This window comes from Vipera ursinii, assembly GCF_947247035.1.
Source record: "Vipera ursinii genome assembly, chromosome: 8".
Classification (NCBI taxonomy): domain Eukaryota; kingdom Metazoa; phylum Chordata; class Lepidosauria; order Squamata; family Viperidae; genus Vipera; species Vipera ursinii.
Genome location: NC_139519.1, coordinates 3,929,347 through 3,955,926, shown reverse-complemented (window position 1 = coordinate 3,955,926; position 26,580 = coordinate 3,929,347). Strand labels below are relative to the sequence as shown.

At 41.4% G+C, this 26,580-nt stretch overlaps 1 protein-coding gene and 1 long non-coding RNA gene across 4 annotated transcripts in view; both read right to left on the bottom strand.

Annotated features, from left to right (window-relative positions):
* The window catches only part of SLC23A2 (solute carrier family 23 member 2), an 81,140-nt gene extending 64,994 nt beyond the window's left edge, over positions 1-16,146 (bottom strand). The window contains exon 1 of one of the 3 annotated variants that reach the window (XM_083368792.1): positions 15,872-16,146. The gene's annotated coding sequence lies outside the window, so the exon portion shown is untranslated. The remainder of the gene's footprint in view (positions 1-15,871) is intronic. The other 2 variants (XM_083368789.1, XM_083368790.1) reach the window with 2 other exon arrangements.
* Positions 16,147-20,815: 4,669 nt separating this feature from the next.
* Positions 20,816-25,931, bottom strand: LOC310644059. Its single transcript, XR_014493221.1, has 3 exons — positions 25,588-25,931; positions 23,675-23,768; positions 20,816-21,057 (listed from the first exon to the last, which is right to left on the bottom strand). It is a non-coding gene; the product is annotated as an uncharacterized lncRNA (long non-coding RNA).
* Positions 25,932-26,580: the final 649 nt, after the last annotated feature.

Sequence of the window (26,580 nt, the reverse complement as noted above, 5' to 3'; positions counted from 1 at the left end):
CTGCTCTGTTTACACACCTCCTGTTTTGCATAGAATCTACCACTTCAGAGTACGCTCTGAGAATGTTCAGAGCTCTGTAAAAAAGGGAGGAAGAGCCGGGCTGATATTGGATTTCATTATTGGATTTTACCCAACATGTGAATTAAGCCTCAGCACAAATCAGCTAACTGATAGTCAAAGTGGTGGAAAAATGAGAGCAATGATCTCTCTACTATTTGGGGAGAGGAAGTCTCATTATTTTTGGACTGAGATGCCAGGTATAAAGATGACTGTTTCACAAATAGATACTGCGTAGACTTCCTATAAACTAGCTCAGATCACATAATGAGCCACATGCTTAAATTTACTATAAGCCCAATTCCTTATATCTGAGGAAGTGCGATCTTGTTCATCTCATTTCATGATCAGAATCTGCAGAAAATAGACACAATCAAACACAACTAGCAAGGTAATTATTTTTGACAGATAGAATATTGTCCATATTACCCACAAAGAATGCAATCTAAGATAAAAATCTTGGCTATATTGCTAAGTGAAAAGATTGAGTAGCAGTAATGCAAAGGGATGTGGTGGCTCAGTGGGTTAGGACGCTGAGCTTGTTGATCAGAAGGTCGGCAGTTGGGCGGGTCGAATCCTGAGTGCCGCGTAACAGAGTGAACGCCTGTTACTCGTCCCAGCTTCTGCCAACCTAGCAGTTCGAAAGCACGTAAAAATGCAAGTAGGGACCACCACGGTGGGAAGGTAACAAGCGTTCCGTGCGCCTTTGGCATCTAGTCATGCCGGCCACATGACCACGGAGACGTCCTCGGACAAGCGCTGGCTCTTCGGCTTTGAAACGGAGATGAGCACCAGCCCCTAGAGTTGGAAACCACTAGCACGCATATGCGGGGGAACCTTTACCTTTACCTTAATGCAAAGACATTACATTAGACAAGATAGCTTGTCTAATCTCTAAGTAAAATATCCACTTTTTTGTGTGTGCCATAACCAATATTAGGGACACACTTAAAGAATTCTGCTATTGTGAACAGTGCTCTGCAAAATATTTGAGAACAGAACCAAATTCCCAAAAGGTTATACTTTATAATAAATATAAAGGGGGCATTGCAAGAAAAACTCGAAGAAATGTAAAAAGTGCTGCTGTTACTATTTCTGGCAGACTTCATAAAATCCCAGCAAAAAGAGTTTTAAACTATAACTAAATTAAAAGACGCTTGCTCCTTGGGAGGAAAGCCATGGCAAATCTAGACAGCACACTAAAAAGCAAAGACATCACCCTGTCAACAAAAGTGCGTACAGTCAAGGCTATGGTCTTCCCAGTTGCAATGTATGGCAGTGAAAGTTGGACCATAAGAAAGGCTGAGCGCCAAAGAATTGAGGCCTTTGAACTGTGGTGCTGGAGAAGACTCCTGCGAGTCCCTTGGACTGCAAGGCGATCAAACCGGTCAGTCCTAGAGGAGATCAACCCTGACTGCTCTTTAGAAGGCCAGATCCTGAAGCTAAAACTCAAATACTTTGGCCACCTAATGAGAAGGAAGGACTCACTGGAGAAGAGCCTAATGCTGGGAAAGATTGAGGGCAAGAGAAGAAGGGGACGACAGAGAATGAGGTGGCTGGATGGAGTCACTGAAGCAGTAGGCGTGAGCTTAAATGGACTCCAGAAGATGGTAGAGGACAGGAAGGCCTGGAGGAACGTTGTCCATGGGGTCGCGATGGGTCGGACACGACTTCGCAACTAACAACAACAAATCTGATAAGTATACTGCTAAGCAATATTAGCAGTAATTTAAGCAATAGTAACCAACATAGTTAACTTATCTGTCCAAGGCCACGTGCTATTTCTATTTATTTTTATGTTGGGGCATTGGCAAGGTTGTTCTTTAGTGGGAAAATTAGAGGGTGTTATCGGGAACAAGAATCCTTGCAGGACTGAGGAGACTTTCTTAAAATGTCACAGAAGAACCATTATGCAAGCTCACCATCCTTAAAAAAAGTAAAGGACATAATTATGTCCACTTTACTTCCTTATTTTGCAAGTGGGATGACAAAATTAGGGATTTCTTAGTGGGAAAAAAATAACTGTGAGAAAGCATAGATACTTCTTATTTGAGCAAATTCGGTGTTTTCAATCCATAGTGTGAAACAAAATGAGGTAGCTGCACCAAACATACAATTCTGAGTAACACTGAATACAGCAGAATAGGAAACAGACTTGGAACACAATAAACCAGAAGGGGAAGGTCCAACTTGTTTGTTTCAACATGGCTTACAAATACAAATTTTAAATTAACTCTATTCTGTATTCTCTAACAGAACATCCACTGAATTTTTCAAATCAGATGACAAAATGATTTTGATAAGTCAAAGGGATCAATTTCTGGTTTGTTTGGTTTTTTGGCTCTTCAATTATGGCTGGAATGACCTTATATCAAAACTGCCAGCAGCGTGCCTACTTATACAATGAGCAAGAACATCCATTCACATAACAATAACTATTAAACCTAAAAGCTTTACTTTAAGTTGTTAAAGCACTAGGCATAGCTGTAGTGTATAGCCCAATTCAAGTATAACAATGGAATTGACAAACTTCTAGAAGATAACAATATTGCTTTTAAAGCAGTAATAAATATCTCTAGTAATAAATGTCTCAAAATTTGTGTTTGTACTTTTGAATGTGCTTCTGTTTAAACAAAAGAAACAGCAATGATGGAAAAAAGCAAGAATGGACAATTTCAATTTCTCCCTGGCTATGCTAAACGGTTTCTCAGGAGCCTATTTCCCTATACTGCTTACTCTTACTCCTTGCTATTAAAAGAGCGTGGAACTGTAGCACAGAGTTCAATGAGAGTGCTCCACTAACTCCAACATTACCAAGAGCATCCCATGGCATTTGTTATTCAGTCGTCGTGTCTGACTCAGGCTGGACAACAATTTATCTGATACGCTATAGCAGGCATATGTATCGCAACTTTTTTCTCATTGCCAGCAATGGGGTGGGTGCGCAGTTTGACATGCCTGTGCAATAGGCTCTCCTGCTCAAGCAGGGAGTTGGACTAGAACAGGGGTAGGCCACCTTGGCTCTTTTAGGAATCTTGGACTTCAACTCCCAGAATTCCTGAGTCAGCATGAGGGAACTATGGCCCCTTCATGACTCGTGAACTTCAACTCCCAGAATTCCTGAGCCAGCCTGGCTCAGCTTGGAAACCTCTCCCTTTCCCCTCAGCACGGCTGGCTCAGGAATTCTGGGAGTTGAAGTCCACGAATCATAAAGCGGCCTAGGCCAGGGGTAGGCAACCTTGGCCCTTTTATGACTCGTGGACTTCAACTCCCAGAATTCCTGAGCCAGCACGGCTCAGCACGGAAACCTCTCCTTTTCCCCTCAGCATGGCTGGCTCAGGAATTCTGGGAGTTGAAGTCCACGAGTCATAAAAGAGCCAAGGTGGCCTATCCCTGGACTAGAAGATCTCCAAGGTCCCTTCCAGCTCTGTTATTCTATGTTCCATGTTCTTCATGAGCCCATGGACCATAGCATGCCAGGCCCCCCTGTCCTCCACTCTCTCTCTTCCATGGCATATGAGTGATTAAATATTACCCAGTCTGAAACATGTGCTTTCGCCACAAATTCCAATATCTAAAGAAATTCAAAACTAACTTAACTGGTCTACCTAAGGACCAACTCAGCTTGCAGACTTGAAGAATTAAAGACTGTCTTTCCTAAAAGTTACCTGTTCTCTGGATTTCTGTGGAATATCTGCAGAACGACCATCTTTGTCCAGACTACCAAACCTTGATATATATTATGCAGTATGTATTCAGTCTTCCTACATGTTGTTTACCAGCTTAACTCACTAGGTAAAGCTAGAAATTTGAAGATTTTACTCTCTTATTAGGACAAGATGCGGACATGGTGGTTCAGACAAGATGCTGATTCTTAAGAACGTTAAATGTCTATAGCTCAGCAGTTTGACACCTAAGTGCTGCGAGACAGAGTGAACCCCCCCCGTCACAACTCTTGCCAACTTTGCAATTCGAAAGCATACAAATGCAAGTAGATGAATAGGTACCGCATATAAGTATGCAAGAAGGTAACGGTGTTCTGTGTTTTGCCGTATGTTCTGTGCTGTGGCATGATGTCATGCTGGCCACATGACAGCAGAAACATCTGGCTTGGCTTAAGAAATGGAGATGAGCACTGCCCCGCTAAAGCTGGCTACGACTAGTAGAGTAAAAAGCACAGGAACACCTTTACCTTTTATTAGGACAAGAATAAGACCAAGACTTCACAGTTATCAGTACAGGTAATCCCCAAGTTACGAGTGTTCACTTAATGCTCATTCAAAGTTATGCGATAAGTGCCCCCTGGTGTTTACGAGCAAGTCCCAAAATTAGGAATGTTGCAGCACCACGGCAATTGTTCGCCCTTACGAATGAACGACTGCAGAGGCTCTGCAACATTCACCCTATTCTCCCCCCTCCCGCTCCCCACAACTGCTGCCCCCTCCCATCATGCCTTGTAAAGATCTGTCTCTTCTCTGCTACAGTTTCTTTGCCTTTGAGGGAGAGGAGAGTCGATAGAAGCTCCTGGATGCCATAATATCACTCAAGTTCAGGCACCCACCCTCTTTTGCAGAGAAGTCTTACGAGATCACGTACTCCAAAAACTTTCATTTTCGGCACAAAAAGTGTTTGCGCACCCCAAGCACTTTTTGTGCCGAAAATGAAAGTTTCTGGGGTCCTTGATCTCTGTCTCCTGTTCCCCCCCTCCAACTCCTTTCTGCCCCCACCGGAACACTTTTCGCCCGGACGGAGACCTTGGGGGGGACTGGAAGCTCCATCTGCCTGCCAAAGGGGCACTTAGAAATGGAGCGGAACGCTTAACGAACCGCCCGTTCGCTCACGCATTCGATTAGCAAATGCGTGGGCGAAAGCAGGGAATGATCTCGTTCAAGGTATGAGATTCACTCCCACAAATTCTCAAGTTACGAATGGAATGGGCAGGCTCTATTACATTTGTAAGTCGAGGACTACCTGCAATGCATTTCAATGGCTGATAACAGTCACATAGTGGGAAGCTGGAAACCAATTATGAAAAATATAAACTTTTAATTATATTAAAGGTTGTATCATATATGATGACTGAAGGGGTTGATTAAGATGGTTGAAGATTTCCGAAGGAAAATAGCTATGAAGTTAAAATGGAAACTATATAAGAAAGAACTTGTCAGAATACAGGAGAACACAAACAATGTAAATCAAGAAAGTATCAGAAATTAATGTTGTGGCAACCAACCCGAGGTACCAAATTTTCTCTTGAGATTTACTAATTTAATTTACTGAATGTTTTTTCTCTTTCTTCCCCTGAAGAAGGAAACACCATTATGTACACCAAAAACATAAATAAAAAATTTATTCTGACTAAGCTCTAAGGGACTGACCTAAGTTCACTTGGGGAGTCCCGTAGCAAAGCAAATATTTGAACTTACATTTTCCTAATCTATCCTGATTTGTTAACAATGCATTTTCTAAGCGTAGATAAAAAAATATCAACTATTCAACAATAGGTAAGTAACCACACCTGGAATACTGCAACCAATTTTGGTCACCATACTACAAAAAAGATGTTGAGACCTTGGAAAATTTCAAAGAGCAACTAAGATGATCCAAGGTCTGGAGACTAAAACATATGAAGAAAGGCTGCAGGACTTGGGTTTGGCTAGTCTAAAGAAAAGAAGAAATAGGGGTGACATGATAGCAGCCTTCCAGTATTTGAGGGGCTGCCACAAGGAAGAGGGCATGAAAGTATTCTTCAAAGCACCAGAGGGCAGGATAAGAAACAATGGTTGGAAACTCTTCAAAAAGAGAAGCAACCTGGAACTAAGGAGAAACTTCCCTACAGTGAGGACAATTAACAAGTGGAAGAGCTTGCCTCCAGAAACCGTGGGCGCTCCATCAATGGAGGTTTTTAAGAAGAGACTGGACAGTTTCTTGTCTGAGATGGTGTAGGTTCTCCTGCTTGAGCAGGGAGCTGGACCAGATGACCTCCAAGGTCCCTTCCAGCTCTATTCTATTCTGTTCTGTTCTATTTCTATTGTTATATAGTCCTCAATAGATCATCATGAAAATAAGCACAAAGTAAGCCATCATTACATTTCCAAGAGCTGCTTTAAAGCTCTGCTGCAAGAATTGCAATACAAGACAATTCTTACTATTTATGTATTTATACCGCAAACAGGAACAAAACAAATAAGACCCCAATTCTAATAATTTGATTTGCAATAAATTTCATTAGTGACTGTGTTGAAAAGAGCTAGACAGTGTAAGTTTTTGATTCTAAAATTAAGCTACAATCAAGATAAAAGCATCCTTCTTTGTTTTAGTAAAATAAATGCTTGACCTAATTCAATAACAAAAGGACCACAGCAAAAAAATAAAAAAGGAACAAAGCTCAGATACTATGTTAAATCATAAAGCAGTTTATTTTCGCTTAGCATATGGGAACCCAGACAACGTGTACATTCAGACACAGATTAAATTTATGCCCACTTTGGTTTCAACAGTTCCTTGAATAAATTAAAGTAGCTAAATTCAGACATAACATTAAGATATAAATGAGTTTTTAATTATGGATTTATATAATACATGAAACTAAAACTCAACAATTACATAATGAGTTAATATATATATATGAATTAACCTTTATATACAACTATACATACATAATACTTCTGCACATCACATGAAGATGTGCTATTGCTTGTCCAACTCTGTCTGGTTACGATCAATTCTATTTTATTTAAGAAATCATGGTTTATTTCAAACCAGGAACCATAACTGAATTATGATTGTTACTGGCATAAAATATTACCTGATCAAACAAGACAAAGCTGTATCTGAATGTTGATTTATGTTTTACCTTGCCCCTCTAATCTAGAATCTCTGAGATTGGGCTGTCTAATTTCGATGACAAATTTTCTTTTTGGTACACTTTCAGCAGGTGTGTGTGTGTGTGTGTGTGTGTGTGTGTGTGTGTGTGTAAAAATTGCTTTGGCCAGCCAAATTTTAACAGACAAAATGTCACTTACACTGAAATGAATACAATTATCTATTTGTATCCATGTTTATTGTATTATTTTATCATACAGTATTATATTCAAAACATCCCTACCTCCATCCTCCAAGTTCTACTGTCTATTACTGTCTATTGTCACTGTGAGTTGTGTTGGGGGGGGGGGCACAAAGGGAGGCTCAGCCAATCTCAATGTATACATGGTTGTACTTTGAAAATCAAGGTTCGTTCAATCATTCATTCGTTCATTCATTCATTCATTCATCAATGATGGAAAAGGAATTTGTATACTCTGAAATGTTTCAAATACAGCCCAGAAAAGCCAATGGAAATCCCACACACTATTTCTACACAAAGGTAAATGGTGGTGAAGCCATTCCAACTATGCAGCCGGTAAAGGCAGTTGGGTTCCTAGTTGCAAGAGGGTAATGGAATCCATTGAAGTCCTAACCAGGCTGAACTCTAACCAGCATTTCCAACATCAGCCTAGGCTGGCTAAGTGCTGCCTTCTGCTGTGACTAAACACATACCTATTACATATACATATTACATTCACATACCCCCACACACACACATTGCTATATTCTATTAAAATTCTGCTGTTTGTATGTAATTTTTAACTGGGTGACATGGTGCAGCCTAGGGCAACAATTTTTGAATCAAGGCACCTCAAATGGGGTAACTTACAGAATGTGCCCAAAAGTCTGGAATCCATGACTCTCATGGAACAGAAATTTTGCAAATTTTATAAAACATTCCATGTCATAAAATTTATTACAAAACATCTGAGGGAGTCCCAGAGCCATAAGAGACATACAGCCAAAGACAGTCATGGTGCCCCAGTGGTTAGAATGTAGAATTGCAGGCTAACTCTGCCCACTACCAGGAGTTCGATCCTGACTGACTGAGCTTTCCATCCTTCCAAGGTCAGTAAAATGAGGACCCAATTGTTGGAGGCAATATGCTGATTCTTTAAACTGCTTAAAGGGTTGTAAAGCACTATGAAGTGGTATATAATTCTTAAGTGCTATTGCTATATACATTTTTAAATCTGTGACTCCCCTTATTCCGTTAAAGTTCTCATCACCCAGATTTTAAGGTAGGGTTTCTCATCCTTAGCAACTTCAGCATGTCTTCAAATTGCCACGGTTGTGAAACACTATTCTAAGAGCACACCTTAGTCCACACAAAAGAATGTTCTGAAGATCTTTATACGTAGTGAGGGGAAAAAATATTTGATCTCTTTTGAGAGACAGAATAACAACAACAAAATACTTATTTCACTCACTAAAATGCAAATCAATTTATAATTTTTAAAAAATGTCTTTTTATGGATTTTTTTTGTTATTCTGTCTCTCACTGTTAAAATAAACCTACCATTACAATTATAGACTGATCATTTCTTTGTCAGTGGGCAAATATACAAAATCAGCAGGGGATCAAATAATTTTTTTCCTCAAAAGTCACTGGTAGTCGTATGAGAAAAAACATAAATCATCAGAAATAAATGGTCATTCTTGACAAACAACAGCAGCAAATTTTCCAAGAAATCATTTAAATGAAACTACCAGAGGAGGATTTCATCAATTTGGGGTGAAGCATGCTAGTGAGTCCCAGCTATGTATGCGCATCCTAGTCAGAACAGGAAGTCAAAGTCTTGATCTGGTGCCTGGAGGCTTCTGAAGTACTGGATGAGGTAAAACAGATTAGGATGAGTCTCAACAAGACAGACAGGACTGTTTATTCAGAAGACCTCATCTGGATAGGACTCTCTGCCAGTTGGAATTAGCTCATCTGCTATGTCCTAACCAAAAGGATAAGCTCTGGATTCCTCCCCACCCTGAAATGTTAAGCCAACGCCTCAAGGCAGGACTTCTGTTTATTTATTGCATGTATAACCGTCATGTTGGCTTACTTTAATTACAAACAACACAGTCATTTAAATAAACTCTCTACAGTAGAAAGTAGAATATATAAGTATAAAATTAAGTAAGCATCATAAAGATAATCAAACCAGATATCGTATCACTCACCATAGGCCCTCCAGAATAGTTATATATTCGTGAGTTTCTAAAAAAGGCCAAGACAGTGATGGTCAACCTAATTTCCAGAGGGAAGCTAGTCTATAGAATAAGAGCTAACCTTTCAATTATCTGTCCCTGGAGATTATAGTAGCCCTTTCCTATTAGTATTTTGAAAGGCTGTTGAGACAGCATTTTCCTTATCTTTCAGAATGCAAGAGACAACATAACCAAAGCAACTCTTTTGATGGGGATTAATTTTTGTGGCTCATAGTGTGTGTGTGTATTGCACGTTTAATGGTTTTATGAGATGTAACCCATCAAGAATTATTCTATCAGATGGCATACAAATATCAAAAATAAATAAAATCCAGAAATCTGGACTCTAAGTCAGCACTCATAAGTCTATCAGAAAACAGGACTGGTGATACAGTAGTAGTAAAGCAGCCATTGCTTACCAAATACCTTGTCTCAAACTTGCCAAAAAACATCTGAATGACCATGCAAATTACTAGAAAAACATTATACAGACAAATAAATCAAAAGTGTAAGCTTTCAGGCTGGTTTAGCATGGCTGGTTCAGGAATTCTGGGTACTGAAGTCCACAAGTCATAAAAGAGCCAAGATTCCCTACCCCTGCCCTAGGTCAACACCAAGGCACACAAAGAGGATGAAATTGGCCACAGGTGACAGCCCATGCAGGTAAACATTCCTTTCAGAACATCAGACATTGCACTTATTAGTGATCAAAAGATCCCTTCCTCTGTGTGATTGCCACCGCCAGCTGCAATATTAAGCCAACTGATATACCTCAAACCTGTAACATTGCTGCAATCTTTGACTGGTAATAGTTCACTTTATGCTCTCAAATAAACTTTGCTCTGCTCCAAGCAACTTCCCTGTGTGTTCTTTGGATGACCCGACTGGGATTTAAATCCAGGACTTAAATGACTGTCTTCTAACACACACACACACACACACACACACACACACACACACTTAAATTGAGGCTGTTGGGGGCAATTAAGCTGACTTTGTAATAATGCCGCTGGGGTGTGTGTGAAAGCCCTAATAAGCAGGCATATACATAGAATGAAGGCTACTGCTAAGCTTGTAAGCCGCCCTGAGTCTTCGGAGAAGGGCGGGATATACTGTAAATGGAATTTAAAAAAAAAAACTAAGCTGCACTAAAATTTCATGAGCTTCTACTGAGTAATACTGCACTGTACATTACCAGCATTATTTCAATCCATTGTACTGTATAAAAGGTAAAGGTAAAGGCTCCCCCGCACATGCGTGCTAGTCATTTCCAACTCTAGGGGCTGGTGCTCATCTCCGTTTCAAAACCGAAGAGCCAGCGCTTGTCTGAGGACGTCTCCGTGGTCATGTGGCCAGCATGACTAGACACCAAAGGCACACAGAACGCTGTTACCTTCCCACCATAGTGGTCCCTATTTTTCTACTTGCATCTTTACGTGCTTTCGAACTGCTAGGTTGGCAGAAGCTGGGACAAGTAAGAGGCGCTCACTCTGTTACGTGGCACTCGGGATTCAACTCGCCAAACTGCCGACCTTCTGATCGACAAGTTCAGCGTCCTAACCCACTGAGCCACCGCGTCCCTATTGTACTGTATACAGTGTCCTATATTTCATCCCAGACAGCAGATGGCAGCACCAAGGCAGCTTTGGCTGAGCTCAAATATCTCTAAGATCAAGCCAGAAAATCTCAGGGTCATACCCTAACCTGGGAAGCTGAAAAAAAACTCAGGAAGACTACAGTAAACTAATTTCATACTGTAGATGGGAAAATGTGTCCACGGCTATCACCAGGAGCTCAATTCTACACCAGAAAGACTTGGAATTTTACTATTGCACTTTCTAATTACCAATTTGCTCAAAATGGCTAACAGCAAAAAGCCACGTACAGAATACAAAATATTAAAAAGTTGGGTGGCTACAATAATTTTAAATTGACGAGTAAAATACAAGTTTAAATTATTTTTGATGCTTATCTATGAGATTATTAATCTTAATAAATTAATTTAAAATATCCTTTTAAAAACTATTGTGAAAAGTAGTAATTTTTCTTCTGCATGTTTTCCCGACAAAGAAATTCAATCTGTAGTATAATCAGAAGTCATTGTTTACATTAAAGTGTAATCTGAAAAAAGTTTTAAGATTCCACACATTTATTTACATTGAGTTATCTTTCATTGGTTGCCATTAAAACAAAACAAAAACAGAAAAAGCCTCTGTTAGTCCAACTGTGCTAATGGTGGAGTCTTTGGTACTCTCCGAGCTTAAATGTTTTCTTGCAGACATTTTGTTACCCTGCCAGGTAACGTCTTCAGTGCTAGAAGAGAGTGGGTATACAGTACGCTGCCCTGTCAGGGTTGGTGGGAGTGTTGTTTTGTCCTTGGCAGTTTCTTGATTAATACGGAATAGCAATAATCTTTATAGAAACGAACAGTACTGTAAAAATTCTCACTATACTTCTGTAATTCTTTTAGAATCCTGGTGGTGGAGTGGTTAGAGTGCTATTGGTATCAACATTTTTAAAATAGAACGTGTTGCACTTATGCCAAATTAAACACATACTTTGTTTCCATGTTTTACTTTGTTCCCAATTGTTATATCACAACATCCTATAGATTCTGAGTAAGATAAAACTCAAGTTAGCTGTTTGAGCAGCTTTATATTTGTTACATTAAATTTTTATGCAGCCTATCTCCACTACAAAAGCAACTCTGAGTAGCTTACAGATTTATCACTGATTCTTTGGTTAACTTTATTTCTCATCAATCCAAGCACTTTTCAGGTAACACACTTTCTTTTTTGGGGTGAACCCAATCAGCACACCTTTTAATGATTTGTGCAGTTCCTGAAATATGTTATTAATACAACCCTTTACTCTTTAATAATATTCTTTAATAATTATGCAAAATTAATTTACAGTGAATTCACATCATTATTTTGAGGATTTGAAAAACTTTAATTTGCAAAAATATTACTGCATAGCCATGGCCTCACAAAGAGCAAGCACAATACATTTATTTTTTACCCATCAATTCTCCTGTTTTTGAGCTATACAGACACAAGCCACAACAAAAACTGAATCAAAACTATGTCCTATTCCTGCTGCTCCATCCAATTACATTGGTTGTCTTTAATCATGCACATTTCCAATTATGACAGTTGAGCTACTATTTCATGAAGGATATGTGGAAATCAGCAACTTAGGTTCAATAAAAATGAAAGGGAAGCAGATTAGTTAACCAAAGAGAGAGAGTAGCATTTCCTTTTATTTCAGGCACAAAAAAACATTCAATGAGGCCTACCTTAGGGGTTTAGTAATGTATTACAAAAAGTCCAAAATATGTAGGGTATTATCTAATATTTTACCACACGTGTAACTTGCACGAGTTGCAGATGAAAAGGTATAAGCAAGGTGTCACCTCTCATCTATACAGTATACTACTGAAACGCTCATGACTGTAAACTTTAACTGGGCAAAATAGTCAACATAAAGCAAAACCTTTTCAACTATGATACTTCAAATGGGCTAATTTAGAAAACACACCTGGATCCTTTGATACCCTTGAAATTTGGCAAATTATATAAAACATTTATGGCATAAAAATTATCATATTACATTTCATGACATAATTCAAAATGTCATACAGATTTCCTGTGGTCAATTGCTGATGTTTGACTGTCGTATACAGTTCAAAATGAGACACTTTCAGGGCAAATATATCTCTGAATGACTCCTGAGCCTCCAGCGGCCGGAACATCTCCCTGAATTTTTAATTCTTCCAGAACATCAGAAAATTTTTGAAGGCACTGAGGAATTATCTTCAAAACAATGACACAACAGGACATGGGTTGTCTAGGTTTTTTCCAGGTTCTCATAAAATATCTTTGTATTTGTAAATGATTAACCAACCCATAATCTTACCCCAAGATAGCTAATATTTCTATTGGTTATATATATATGTCATTGTTTCTTCCAGGCTATCAACAGTATTACAGACTGCAAAGCATAGTTCTTTTAGAACCACTACAAAATTATTTAAGATGACTCTGCTTCTATCTTGCAAGTTTCCAAAGCTATTCTGCTGATCATTCTGCTGATTCAGCTCTGTGCCACCATTCACAAAACGTAATACAGTAGTCATATACTGAGATGTATGTTCACACCAGGTTTCATTATCTTTTCAACATATTCCCTATCACTCTGAGCACGGTTCTATTTCTTATTCATTCTGATGAGAATAAAAAGTTATTAGATTATTACTTAAATTATTGGTTCATGCTTTCATTTTCAAGAATATAAGCAAATGGTTAGAAGAAATCATTTGCATAAAATACTAACACAGAAATTAAATATTTATGAAATTTTAAAACACCTTATTCCTGGATCAGGATGTAATACAAAAGTGATCATACAAGATGGAATTTTTGATTATATAGTGAAAATAACTAAAGATCAAATCGTAAAACCAGAGTGACAGGGAAAGGAACACCAAGAAAGTCAGAGATGGAGTAAGTTGTTATTCTTGTTAGGGTAAAGATCACAAACACGCAAGTTACACAATTAATATACTAAAAACTGACAACCTCAATCATAATTAACTTAGACAAGTCAACTCCAAAAGAATTCTACGGGAAACATAACATTCAAAAATATTTAGAGAAATCAAATCATTCTGACCCAACAGTAGCTCCTGAAGAATTAATATGAACAGAATTGGCCAACAAATATGGAGGTCTCAATGAAAAACTGCATAACCAAAATGGCTATGATTTCAAAAAGGTCTATTCTGCACAGGCAGTGGCAATCTTCTCATGAGATTTTCTTATAGTTTCAGATACCGTGGCTGTAGATGTGCTGATATTATTCTGTAGCTCTTTAAATATCTAGCTAGATTTTTTATTGATCAATGAGCAAAATAAAGTTTCTGTCTGTCTAGCTACATTGAGGCTGACTATATTATAGACAGACAACCTATAGTCCTATCTATAGGTAGAATTCTTGTTTGGGTTATCACTTGACACATTCAAAACCTAAAGCTATTATCTATGCAGAAAGATTTAACTTTTGCAAAACAGAACCTTTCCATCTGAGCAGTAAAATTGTTAGCTATAATTAAAGAGAATAAATAAGAAGAGAAAAAATAACTCTGACCAATAATTTAGAATGATTAATCCACATTGCAGTTAAAACTCTAATTATATCAGCTTCTTGATAAAGAACTGTGTTTGGGACACCCAAGAGTATCCCAAATATGTTTCTGAAAATCTGGCTTTCTGAAACAGTGGAATTACTGTAAGGCAATATTCCTTAAAAAGAGAAAACTGAAAAGATAATATACGAAGTGCTAAATAAATGCAATAGAAACAAGGAACATTTGCAAGAATAGAAACATATACAGAATTATAGTAATTAAAACCCAATATTGTACTAGTGTCAGGTCTGCGGTGGGGGTGGGTTTGGGTAAACAGCTACTCATCTGACAAATTACACTGTCCATAGAAACAAAACTATCAGAAACAGATACAGATCAACAGCTTTTCAGAAATGTAGAAGAGTGGGGGATATAAAAACCACACCGCATTGTATGGTAAGGTATCAGATCTTAATTTTATGACTAAAGTCACATAAATGGAACAGGTGCATTATTCAGCTTTCAAAAAATGTACAATATTGCATTTTTACCCTGCCTGGACAACCCTATAAGGTGGGTTGGGCTGAGAAAGAGTGACTGGCTCAAAGGTCACCCCGCTGGCTTTAAGCCTAAGGAAGGCCTAGAACTCATATCCTCCTGGCTATTAAGCCAGAATTTTCACCATTCCAGAGGGATGCATGGAATATGTGTGTGAGAGAGACGGCAGACAGATCTTTCTTATCATACATCTTTAGGTATTTCAGATATATACTGTGTGTTTATCTAGATTTATGATATACTGTACATCCTGTAAATATATATATATATATATAGGATACATGCAGATATCTCAGATATGAAATACACGTCATACAAAAGGTGATAGATAAGATAGCTAAAAGATATTGCATCAGCAAGCAGGACAGAGGTTTCCATCCCACGGCTGGCTAAATTAGACGGGAACGGATTTCTCGCCCTGCGACACGCACCTTTCCCCCCACAGAGCAAGCGTGTCACCTTGGCATCCCTTCCCAAGGAGGTCGGGCAAGGTGGGCCTGCCTGGCCGCAGGTGAATTCGCCCCAAGTCCTCCTCTCGGCCACCCATTTTGTGGCACAGGAAGATGGAGGGAGACGAGAAGGAGCATTTCCCCTCCCGACCTGGACCCCCACCCCCTGCTTTCCCCCTCCCAAAGGAGACCCCCTGCCCGCCCCCCCAGGCCACCCCCCCAGCCAGGCTGCCCACCCGGGGGGTGGCGGGGTGGAGGACGGGCACGAGGCCCTCCGGCAGGGCGGGCGGGTCCTTCCGGGGGTCCGGGGGGCTCCGGGCGGGAGGCGGAGGGGAGGCGCGGGGCGAGGCCGCCGGCGCCGAGGGGCAGCAAGATGGCACCGCATCGCGGGGAGGGGCAGAGCCGGGGAGCCCTCCGAAAGAGGGGCGTGACAGCCGACCCCCGAGCCTCCAGGGGCCGGAGCGCCCACCCCGAGGGACGGCAGCCGAAGGGGCAGGCAGCCCGGACGCCTCGTGAGGCAAAGGGGGCGCCGGCGGGGGACGATGGGAGTGGGGGTCCGCGCCTGAGGGGGCGCCGGGGGGCGCCGGGTCCCGCTTCCCCATCCCTTCACCTGCCATGGCGACGAGCAGCGGCTGGAAATGGCGGCGGCGGCGGCGGCGGCGGCGGACTGAGGCGAAGGACCGGGCGGCGGATCTGGGGAGCGCGCGATCCACGACCCGCAGCGGCGTGAGCGGAGGGGGCGGGGCGAGGCGGAGGGGGCGGGGCGAGGCGGAGGGGGCGGGGCGCGGCTGCTGGGCCCGCCCTCGGAAGATGGCGCGCGCCGCGGCTTGCGCCTCTCGGCCCCGCCCGCTCGGGTTGTAGGCCCGCCCACCGGAGTCACGTGTCCCGGCCGCGCCGGCCGCGGCCGGCAAAGCCGGTGCTGTGTTCGTTTCTCGCCGCGGCTTATGGGTTCCCCGCCGCCCGCGGACGATGGGGAGCGCAGGGAGCGTCGCCGCGCTCGGGTTGGCCGAGGCCGAGGCGAGCGCTTGCAAGAGCCAGCTGGGCCGGAGTCCGGTGGCGCCTGGGCGTCGCGGTGACGTCACGCCATGAGGTCATCGCGCGAATTGACGTCAGCCGCGACCCATGCCAACCGCACGAGGCGCCTCGCTGGTGCCCCGGCTGCTCCGGGATCGCCGTTTTGTGCGCATGCGCCAGCTGCTTGCAGCTGTTCTCCTGCATACACCACCTTTTGCACGTGCATTCGTTACCTCTCTTCTCCCCGACTCTGGGTGGATTGCAATAAAATGCATACAATGCCCCGTATAAGAATTAAACAGCTGCCAAGCATTACCCAACCAGTTGTCTACACCAGTGTTTCCCAACCTTAGGAACTTGAAGATGCGTGGACTTCAACTCCCAGAATTCCCCAGCCAGCATAGCTGGCTGGGGAATTCTGGGAGTTGAAGTCCACGCATCTTCAAGTTCCTAAGGTTGGGAAACACTGGTCTACACAGCTAGGAGACAGACTCTGTCCCATGGCCTGGGTCCCAGGGTCCAGCACGGGGAGTCCAAGTGTCGAGACCTTGTGTCCTAGAGTTATGACCGCGATTGTGGCCAAAACTTACGTTGCTAAGCAAACAATTGTTAAATGAATGGCATCCACATAGGTCATGCAATCATTAATATACAACACTAATAAAACAGAAATATGAGTTTAATTAAAATATAAGCAGAGGGAAAAAATATGTGGGACAATACAAGAGATAAAAACTTAAGGTAGAACCGTGATAAAAATCACCATAATGTGCTATAAAGTTGCACGAGGATAAACATAATTCACTATCTAAGGAAGCTAACCATCTAAGTTCTGTAAGTCCTATAAATAACCCAGTCCCAAACCATGAAAGGCATCAAAGTTGAAGTATACCATGGAAACACACTGAAAGCCAATGCAGCTGCTGGAGCAGGGGCGTCACATATGCCAAGTCACATGTGCCATTCTGCCCCATTCTGCCCCATTGAAGCTTCCAAATACTTTTCAAGGGCAGCCCCATTGCAGTAGTCCATTATGAAGATCACAAGAGCATGAGTGACCATAAGCAGGAGCCCCCAGTCCAGAAATGCGTACAATTGATGGCAAAGGGCCTCGTAGCCACAGCTTCCACCTACTCTTCAAGAAGGAGTTGTGAATCCAGACTGCACACTGGGTCTGGGACAGTGCCGCCTCATCTTTTATGCGTTAACCATGTTGGAAGAAAAGTCTTCATCGTGGTTCAGTCCAAGCTGGGAATAAACATGGCGACTGCTTTAGGAAGAAAGTTGTAGTTTATTGAAAAGGAGAGCCAGACAGGAGCTCTGGCAGAAAAGAGAGTGAACACATGTAGGGAGTGGGTTTTTATACCCTCTGGAGCCTTTTGTTTGGAGTTGTTCCTGTGGCATGAACTTTGACCTGAGTCTGAGTGTGCCTTTCTGGTATTCTGATGGCGATGGGTTAATCCTATATTATGTCCAAAGGTCATACCCGGCTTCCCTGGGGCTGGGGCTGATAACTCTTAGAGTTTGGATGGGGTATGTAGATTTTAGGTCTTTGTCTTCTTAATCTCCTAGCTCCCTGGATTTACATCTGCATCTCTATAGAGCTGCTCCCTGCTTGGGGGAGGGAGACCTGGGGCCATTAAGAAAACTGGGCATGCTTTCCTGCCTCTTCAAGATCCTTTGATGAAATATATTTTCCTGCCCTTTTAATATTTCCTTCTCTGGGGAGCTGACTTCCCACAGCCACACACAGCTCCTCCTGGTCTTTCTCCAGGTTGTCCTTCCAAAACTAAGATGTTCCTGGGTTGATCTGGCATGATGTCCCTATCCTCTTGGGTGGATTCCCCAAAAAAGGAGAATACAGAATACACAAGCTGCATTCATGGGACATCCAAAATCCTACAGTATTTATGCCTCCTTCGTACAGACTTTCCACCAATCCTGTAGGAAATCTGATTACCGCAATACGATTCCTCAAGTCTTAATCTTGAGCGCTTTAAATATTTGTATGGTTTTCTTCTTATTTTCTGTCTCTGTCCTGCAGTTATATTTTGTTTTGTTTGTTTTGTTTTGTTCATTTATTTACTATCTTGGGGCCTTTTTCTTTTCCATTTCAGAACAGAAAATAATTCTATTTCAGATCAGAAAATAATTCTATTTCCCATCAGAAAGTAATATCTATTTCAGATCAGAAAATATTTTTTCCCCAAGAAAATCACACTCAGATCACAGATAAGCCATTTACATTGTTACCTGCATAATCACATTATTGGATAAACATCAGTTCAGTGATATATGTCAGCGTTTCCCAACCTTAGGAACTTGAAGATGTGTGGACTTCAACTCCCAGAATTCCCCAGCCAGCATAGCTGGCTGGGGAATTCTGGGAGTTGAAGTCCACGCATCTTCAAGTTCCTAAGGTTGGGAAACGCTGATATATGTGTTGTGTGAAGTCAATGATTGGGATTTAACATGGTGTGAAGCCAGTCACAGTGCTGAGATTTTTTTTGGGGGGGGGGTATTATCTCCAGGGTCAATTCCTATTCATGTTATATTAGGAAATTTCTTTGAAAATAAGATTTTGGTAGTGGTAAGAAAAAAATAGATTTTTTTAAAAAAATATTCTTTCCCCTACCGTTTTTTTCACTTTGGTGGATTTATGAACAATGGAAAATTTTGACAGGTTATTCTTTTCTCCTCCAGAATTCCTGTTATACGTAATAATAACTACACTTCTGTCTTTGCAGCAATTTTCCCTAGTAGTTTTCTTGTTGATGCATTGGAATACCACCCCCACCGTCTTAGCTGGTATGGCTAGCTTAGGGACACAAGAAATAGCTCTGGTATTGAAATATAGGATTTTTATTTGCTTTTTGTTTTCCACTTGTTTTTGACAAGCATCTAGTTGACTGATGGTGCACCATCAGGTTAGTGTTGACTCAGAAGACAGATTTTGTCCTAGAAGAATTGTCCCCATCCTGAACCTTCAGGTATTCCAATGTTGCCCTGATTGGATCCATTCCCCCTTATTGCTGGCCATCCTCTTCTTTCGTGTACTTCTACCTTTCCCAGAGTTAGCTTTCTTCAGAGAGCTAAGACTTCTCATAGCAGGTCCAAAATAGGACAGGGTAAGCCCATTCATTGGTGCCTTCAGAGAGAACTCTGTGTTGAATTCCTTGGTCAGCCATCGGTTGATTTTCTTAAATATCCCTGATATTCTCTGGACTCCACTCCAACACCAAAGAAAGATTAGTCTTTCTAATCCTGGTTCTTTCAAGATGGCCTTCAGAAATTTCAAGAAGAGACAGGACAGCCATTTGTCTGAAATGGTACAGTGTCTCCAGCTTGAGGTCTCATCCAGCTCCGATGATGTTCTGTGCTGTATCAATTTTTGTGGGGGGGGGGGGTGTTTGCAAAAATATACAGCACTCGTGTCAGTTTTGCTCTTTGACATATAGCTGTAATTCCCACAGCAATCTCAGAAAAGTCCTTCCAGCTTTCCCTTAGTTTCATTCCAAATCTTTTTATTGGTTTTTTTTAAATTATTTTTTAATTCCATTCGGTCTATCCCCTCTTCCTCCATGCCAAAAACCAATTTTTATACTCCTCAGAATCACTTTGTATTTATTTGTGGAGAAACCACCCTTTGCCCTCTTTGTTTATATTCTTTGCAGCTACTTTTATTTCTACACACATAAAAAATAAATTTATTACAAACTCTTGTAGTGAATAAAATATAAAAAACCAAATTACAGGTAACTCTTGATTTGTGAACACAATTGGGACCAGAATTGCTGTCCTGAGCATTGCAGTCATAAGTCAAGTTGAACCCAATGTTATGACAACTTTTACAGGGCCATTAAGCAGAGATCACCATCACCAGAAAATATCCCCTATTCAGCTGCATGGAATAGAAAGACTTGGCCTTTGGTTTTCCTGGCCAAATGCAGAGTAGACACGGAGAAGGAGGAGGTAAAAGAAGGATTACATTTTCCATCCTCCCAGGTCTTGACATTACTCCACAGTAGATTTCAATCAACCGCTTGCCTGCCAGGTTTACACCCACCTCAGGGAAAGGAATTTCTGATGCCCAGCCTTTCAAAGAGATTCAGCCTTGGGAATCCCACTGCATTTTTAAGCAGCTTTCTGTAAGTGCCTGGCCCACCAGCATCGGTGGATGGGGGTTGGTAACACATTGGATTCATCTTAGAAAAAAGGGGTCTTATCAATGTATAAGACTTATCTTCCTGCGGGGAAAAGGGTCCGATTCTGGATCAAGTCACCTTCTCAAGTCCAAGGAGCCAATTGTTTTGCACTCAGATGATAGAGCAAGGATCTACAAACTTTAGGACCGGTGGACTTCAACGCCCAGAATTCCTCAGCCAGCCATGCATGAATTCTGGGCATTGAAGTCCATCAGTCTTAAAGTTGCCAAGCTTAGAGACCCCTGTGATTCAGTAGAAGCAGAAATACCGTTAGGAATATGTTGATCCGTTTGTCACTGTTAAACACACTAACCAAATATAGACATCTCAACTTGTTTTAGCAGTGTACGTGGAGGCTGTTTATTTTTCTTTAAATTCAAAGGGCAAACGGCTTTCTTCCACGCTGACAACTCTCAGTTCCACTTCTGTATTCTTTTATTGGAAGAATTATTTTGAAGCTGTGTACCACGCGAAATGCAAATCACGCCCTCAGCTTGCTATGCAATTATTAGTAGGTTCAATGTGTGAGTAGCATCATCCCAGTGCAAACTAGCAATCATGTCGCTCAGTTGGGCCCCTGTGTAGACAAAATGAGCAGTTGTCATTGGGATGAAAACCGAGGTGATACTCATTATCATTTCTGTAATATTCTTTAAACATTCTGGAGCTCATTCAGTTAATCAATATTAATGATTGCTTTTTTCAATCAATCAGAATAGAGCTGGAAAGAACCTTGAAGGTCTTCTAGTCCAGCCCCTGCTCAAGCATTTGAGATAGGCGGTTGTCCAGTCTCTTCTTAAACCTCCCCAAAGATGAAGCCCTCACAATGTCTGGAGGCAAGCTGTTCCACTTGTTAACTGTCCTCACTATCAGGAAGTGTCAGAATCCATTTATATCACATTCATAAATGTATGTTTAAAACATTACCCCCCCATATGAATTCTGCCATCTCCCGAGGAAGGAGGAGCGCATGTGGATTCAGCCTGCCTTAGGTTATTTCAAAGACCAAGGGAACCTTTTGAACTGGGGGAACAAAAGGGAGGGTTAGAGAAGAAGACATCTGTCCTGTGTCTTCTTTTAATTCTGTAGAGGAAGAAGGCAATAACCATAAAGATTCGAAGTTCCTTTTTCCCCAGGAAAGGGATGACACGAAGTAAAATGATGGGGGCTGACCAAATGGGGTTGAGGGAAGGGGGGTTGAACCGGGAACCCTTTATAAACTTTCAATTTGTAAAACAATACTAAGTCCTGTCTTGTATTTCCACAACCAAGCATGTCCTAGTAAAAATTCCTTTTGGACTAGAACTGACTCCAAGAGTTTTTGTTTTCCTAAGATGTGGATTGGGGTGGGTCCTGACAGGAAGTTTCTCCTTAATTCCAGGTTGCTTCTCTCCTTGATCAGTTTCCAACCACTGTTTCTCATCCTTCCCTCTGGTGCTCTGGTGAACAACCTGGCCCCGTCTGCCTTGTGGCAGCCCCTCAGATATTGGAATACTGATAATCCTTTTTTTTCCTAGACTAGCCATACTCAGTTCCTGCAGCCGTTCTTCATATGTTTTAGTCTCCAGGCCTTTAATCATCTTAGTTGCTCTTCTTTGCACTTTTCCCAAAGTCTCAACATCTTTTTTGTAATGTGATGACCAAAACTGGATGCAGCTATTCCAGGTGTAGCTTTACTAAGGCTTTATAAAACAATGTTTGGGGCCTAGCAAGGTAATCTAAATATATATAGGTTTAGTGGATAACTTCAGAAGGAAAATATGTCAAATTTTGAAATAATGCCCAATAAACTTATTTCATATATCAGTTACAATTGCATAACGTAAATGTTGTGTCAGTAGCTTATTTGTAAAAGGTTTCTGTGAAGTGGGAAGCTCGGTTGCAATTTATTGGTTAATGTTTAAACGGCGGGAAATTCCGGGCTGGGGATTGGATACAGTTCAAACGGCCGGAGTATATAAGCCGGAGTTTATCTGACAGTTGACAGTTGACATATGTGTATGTTTTAAGCTCTCTTTCAAAGCACTATTTGTAGTCAAAGTATTTATCAAATTTATTTGCTGCTCATCTGGTGGTTCAAATAATATTCTCAGTGAATTCAAGGCATTATTAAAAGTGGGATATCTCATTTTTAGCTCTGCATTTATTTATGAATAAATAGAAAATGTTTCTTTCCACATTACACATAAGAAACGGATTAGATTTTTGATATAAGTTACAGGGGTTTTTTTCTCAGAGACTGTGTTATTTCTGTGTTTGTTTTATTCATAGAAGATAGTTCTTTGACCATCACTGTTCCTCCTCTGGGTGCATTTATGCTATGTAAAATATAGCTAATCTCAGAATAAATGATGCAGGCAGGGTAAAGTTTACACAAAATGTAAAGTAAGATTAAGATTACAAAATTTGCATCTGAATCTACCTTTCTAAAATCATGGACATCAATATAGGGAATAGATTCACTCTTTGAGTTTCGTTAAAAGCTGGCATCCACCAATGACTTTAAAAAAATGTCAGTACAGTATTGTCCATCATTACTACAGCCTGCAACGCACTGATCATGCAACAACTCCAAATGCAAGTAACTATTAAACACACAGGGTGTTTGTTTTGAGGGCCCCTTTGACACAACTTTCTGGAGGGTTCTACCACCCATTAAGACAAGATCAAAATGTGCAGCTTCAGAGTCTTTGCTCTTGTGACCTAGAATGCTTTTAATACTTTAGAGGCACACAAGGGTTGCAGTCACCAAACATGCTCACCCAATTAACCTTATCTTGCTTTTGCACAGCACACTGAACCATAAACCAAACAAGTGGGCCTTTTTTGCAGGATGTGCGGAGCCCTCTCCCCCATCAAATCAAGGTTAATTCCAGCCAAACCTGGCCAGTTGAACAAATGCAGCCATTAGCTCTCTAACTGACATATCTTTTCACCCTCTAACTGACATGTCTTTTCACCCTCTTTTTCATCTTTCTCAGCCTTAGGGTCTTATCCAGAGATCATTAGATAAATTAGGGGCCAGGGGAAGGAGGAAATCTGGGAAACCACCTGAATGGAAGCAGGCAATCCTGATGTGACCAGGGTCTCAGGGTAAGAACTTATGGCTTCAACAGAGTAGACAGACATAGCACAGCACTGGAATTGCATGCCGTTGATGCAATTCATTTGACAGTAATTTTGCAAAAGATGACCTTTTTGCCTGCCTTCTCCCCTTCTGAGCTGCAGACTCCAAGGCCAGGTCTGCTGGCTGGATCTTGTGATACATTTCCCTTGCCCTCCAGGCAGCTAGAAAGAGGTAAAAAAAATAAAGTTGTCAAGTACACCGGCTCATAGTTCTTATTAATGGTACCTGTAGGACTTGGGGTCCCTCTTTCAAAGCCAGTCCTGGCATTTTGGTCACCCACATCCTGCTTTGGCTGCCTGGGCAAGAGAGCGAGAGATTGTCCATGCCTGTCAGATGACTATCAGATGCCAGTCAGATGCCTGTCCATGCCTGTCAGATGACTATCTGGCCTTGGACCTCATACATCCCCCATTTGACCACTTTTTGTCCTTCACATCTTCTGTTCCTGATTTAAATGTTCGTCTCATAAATTGTGAAGCCCTGACCATGCAAGGCCAGGTTTGCAATATGGAAGAAAATGCCGTCAGCAAAAAATTATATACCAGGTTGGTTAGTTGGTTATTTGGCTGGTTGGTCGGTTGGTGAGTTAAGCATTTTACTGCCCAGCCCAAAGAACAATTCCTGGTCAGAACAGATCTTAGGAATCATCTCAAATTTAACAGAGATGAAAAGATGCAGCCCTTATCTAAGTAAAAAAACATTACAATTCTGTACTGCACTTCCAACCTTGTAAAATGGCATGTATAACCCACGACAAACCACTGCGGCCCAAAGTCCTTGATTCCTTTGGTTCTGCAAAAATAGTATTGTGTGCTAGTAGAATATAGAGATTAGATATGAAACTGAACTTTGTTGTTTCAAAATACATTTGGGGGTTTTGACATTTATAGGTGAGCCAACTTTGCAGTAATTTGATTTTTTTTTTAACTCCCAGGAAGGACTGTTGTTTCACAAAGATTGACTGCTAGATTTAGTTATTCACATTTGGAGATGGAGATCAGGAAGTGAAGTGAGCTGCAGCCAGTTAATGTAGATGGACCAGTGACCAGCCATGATAGAAAGGCCACTGACTCTCTAAGGTCTATTAGAGAGGAAAACCTTGAATTTTGCTGTGTTTTGTGTTCAAAGTCTGGCCAGTTACCTCATTATGTTTAACTATGGTTTGTTTAATAACGATCTAGTCCAGTGGTAGGCAACCTTGGCTCTTTTATGACTCAGCTGTGCTGGCTGAGGAATTCTGGGAGTTGAAGTCCATGAGTCATAAAAGAGCCAAGGTTGCCTAGCCCTGATCTAGTCAATTAACTGTATTGAATGAAATGTAGAAGTTTGGGTGCATACTCATCTATAAAACCTGGTTTACTAATACTAACCAGAATGTCTAAATTCAAGCCACACACAAGTTAAAGCCACATGGTGATATTGTACCTTGGGAAGTAGAATGATCTTTCTCAATTTTACTGATTATGATTATGATTATGATTATGAAAATCTTGTAAAAATTGTTTTCATACATTAAAAACATATCTGCATGCCATATTACACAATAAAGTTTGGTCTTCCGATTGCCATTGCTTTTAAACATGGACTATCTATGCATTTGAAACAGTTTGTTCAGACTTTAAAGTATGTCTGAAAAGAACGGGTATTTCATGTTATAATTCCACAACTTAAACATTTTTTTTTAAAAAAATTGTACAGTATAAAATGTCCCAGTGAAGGAACAACAGGAGAAGAAGGAAAAGTGAAGAAAGGAAGGAAGGAAGGAAGGAAGGAAGGAAGGAAGGAAGGAAGGAAGGAAGGAAGGAAGGAAGGAAGGAGGGAGGGAGGGAGGGAGGGAGGGAAGGAAGGAAGGAAGGAAGGAAGGAAGGAAGGAAGGAAGGAAGGAAGGAGGAGAAGGAATAGGAGAAGGAAAATTTTATTTATTTAGGCTTATTTAGACTTATTTCAGCTAGGCAGGGAATGACAAAAATATAGAATTACCTTCCTCTGTTAAAGGCTCGTACACAGTTACGGTTAGCCTGGGGACGTCACTTCATTGCATTAGAGATGACGAAGGCTTTGCAAGATCCCAGATGCGGGAATAGCATTTGAGCAAAGTCACTCATCTTGGAAGGGACATGAAGCCTCCTGCAGACCTCATTTGCTCCAAAGTGGATGCTGGCTTGAGGACCCCTTGGGCCTTCTTCAAAACAGCTGGTCTTAGCTTGTGCATGTCGGCAGGGCATGCAATGATTTTAATGCAGCATTTCTAACGAGCAACTCTTAAAACATGCATCAATTGTATAAAGAGAAGCCAGCTGAGCACTCCATAGAGGTGGGGGGGGTGAGTGGCTGCGTGCTTCTGAAGAAACAATGCAAATCTGTTACAAATCAAGAAAAGACAATTCACTTCTTGGCAGAATTGATAATAGCATCCAAAACTACAAATGCCAATTGAGTTTATGTTAAATTTATATCCCGCCCATCTCACTACTGACTGATTCTGACCCTGACAGCTTCCCACCCAATTGGCAGCTGCTCCTTCATTTTACCTGCGTCAGGCCTGCCCCAGTCTGGTCCCTTAAGGAAGTGGAACTCTCGACTCCATTTGGCTGAAGTGAAAAGGCACTTTTACCAAGAGATGCTGAATGCGGTAAAGTCAAGTGGAATCTAAAGTTCTCGTGCACCAAAACAGAACTAACCTCTCGGTTCCCCTTAGCCCCCCCTCCAAGGTCTGCCCGTGTGTAGCCAGTCCAGCACTGCCAAAATGATTTGGGAAATGCTGAGGTGTTCGTGCCGGTGAAATTCCACTGTCAGGGTAAACGGCCTTGAAGACGCCAGTGCACCAACCTGAACTGGATTCCAAAATACTTTATTCTTCCTCATGTTGCCAGCCACTGACCTGCGCTGCAATAGGAACTACACAGGTTTTTTTACGTGCATCATATAGAATCGTACGGCTGGAAGGGGCCTTGCTCAAGCAAGAAACCCTAT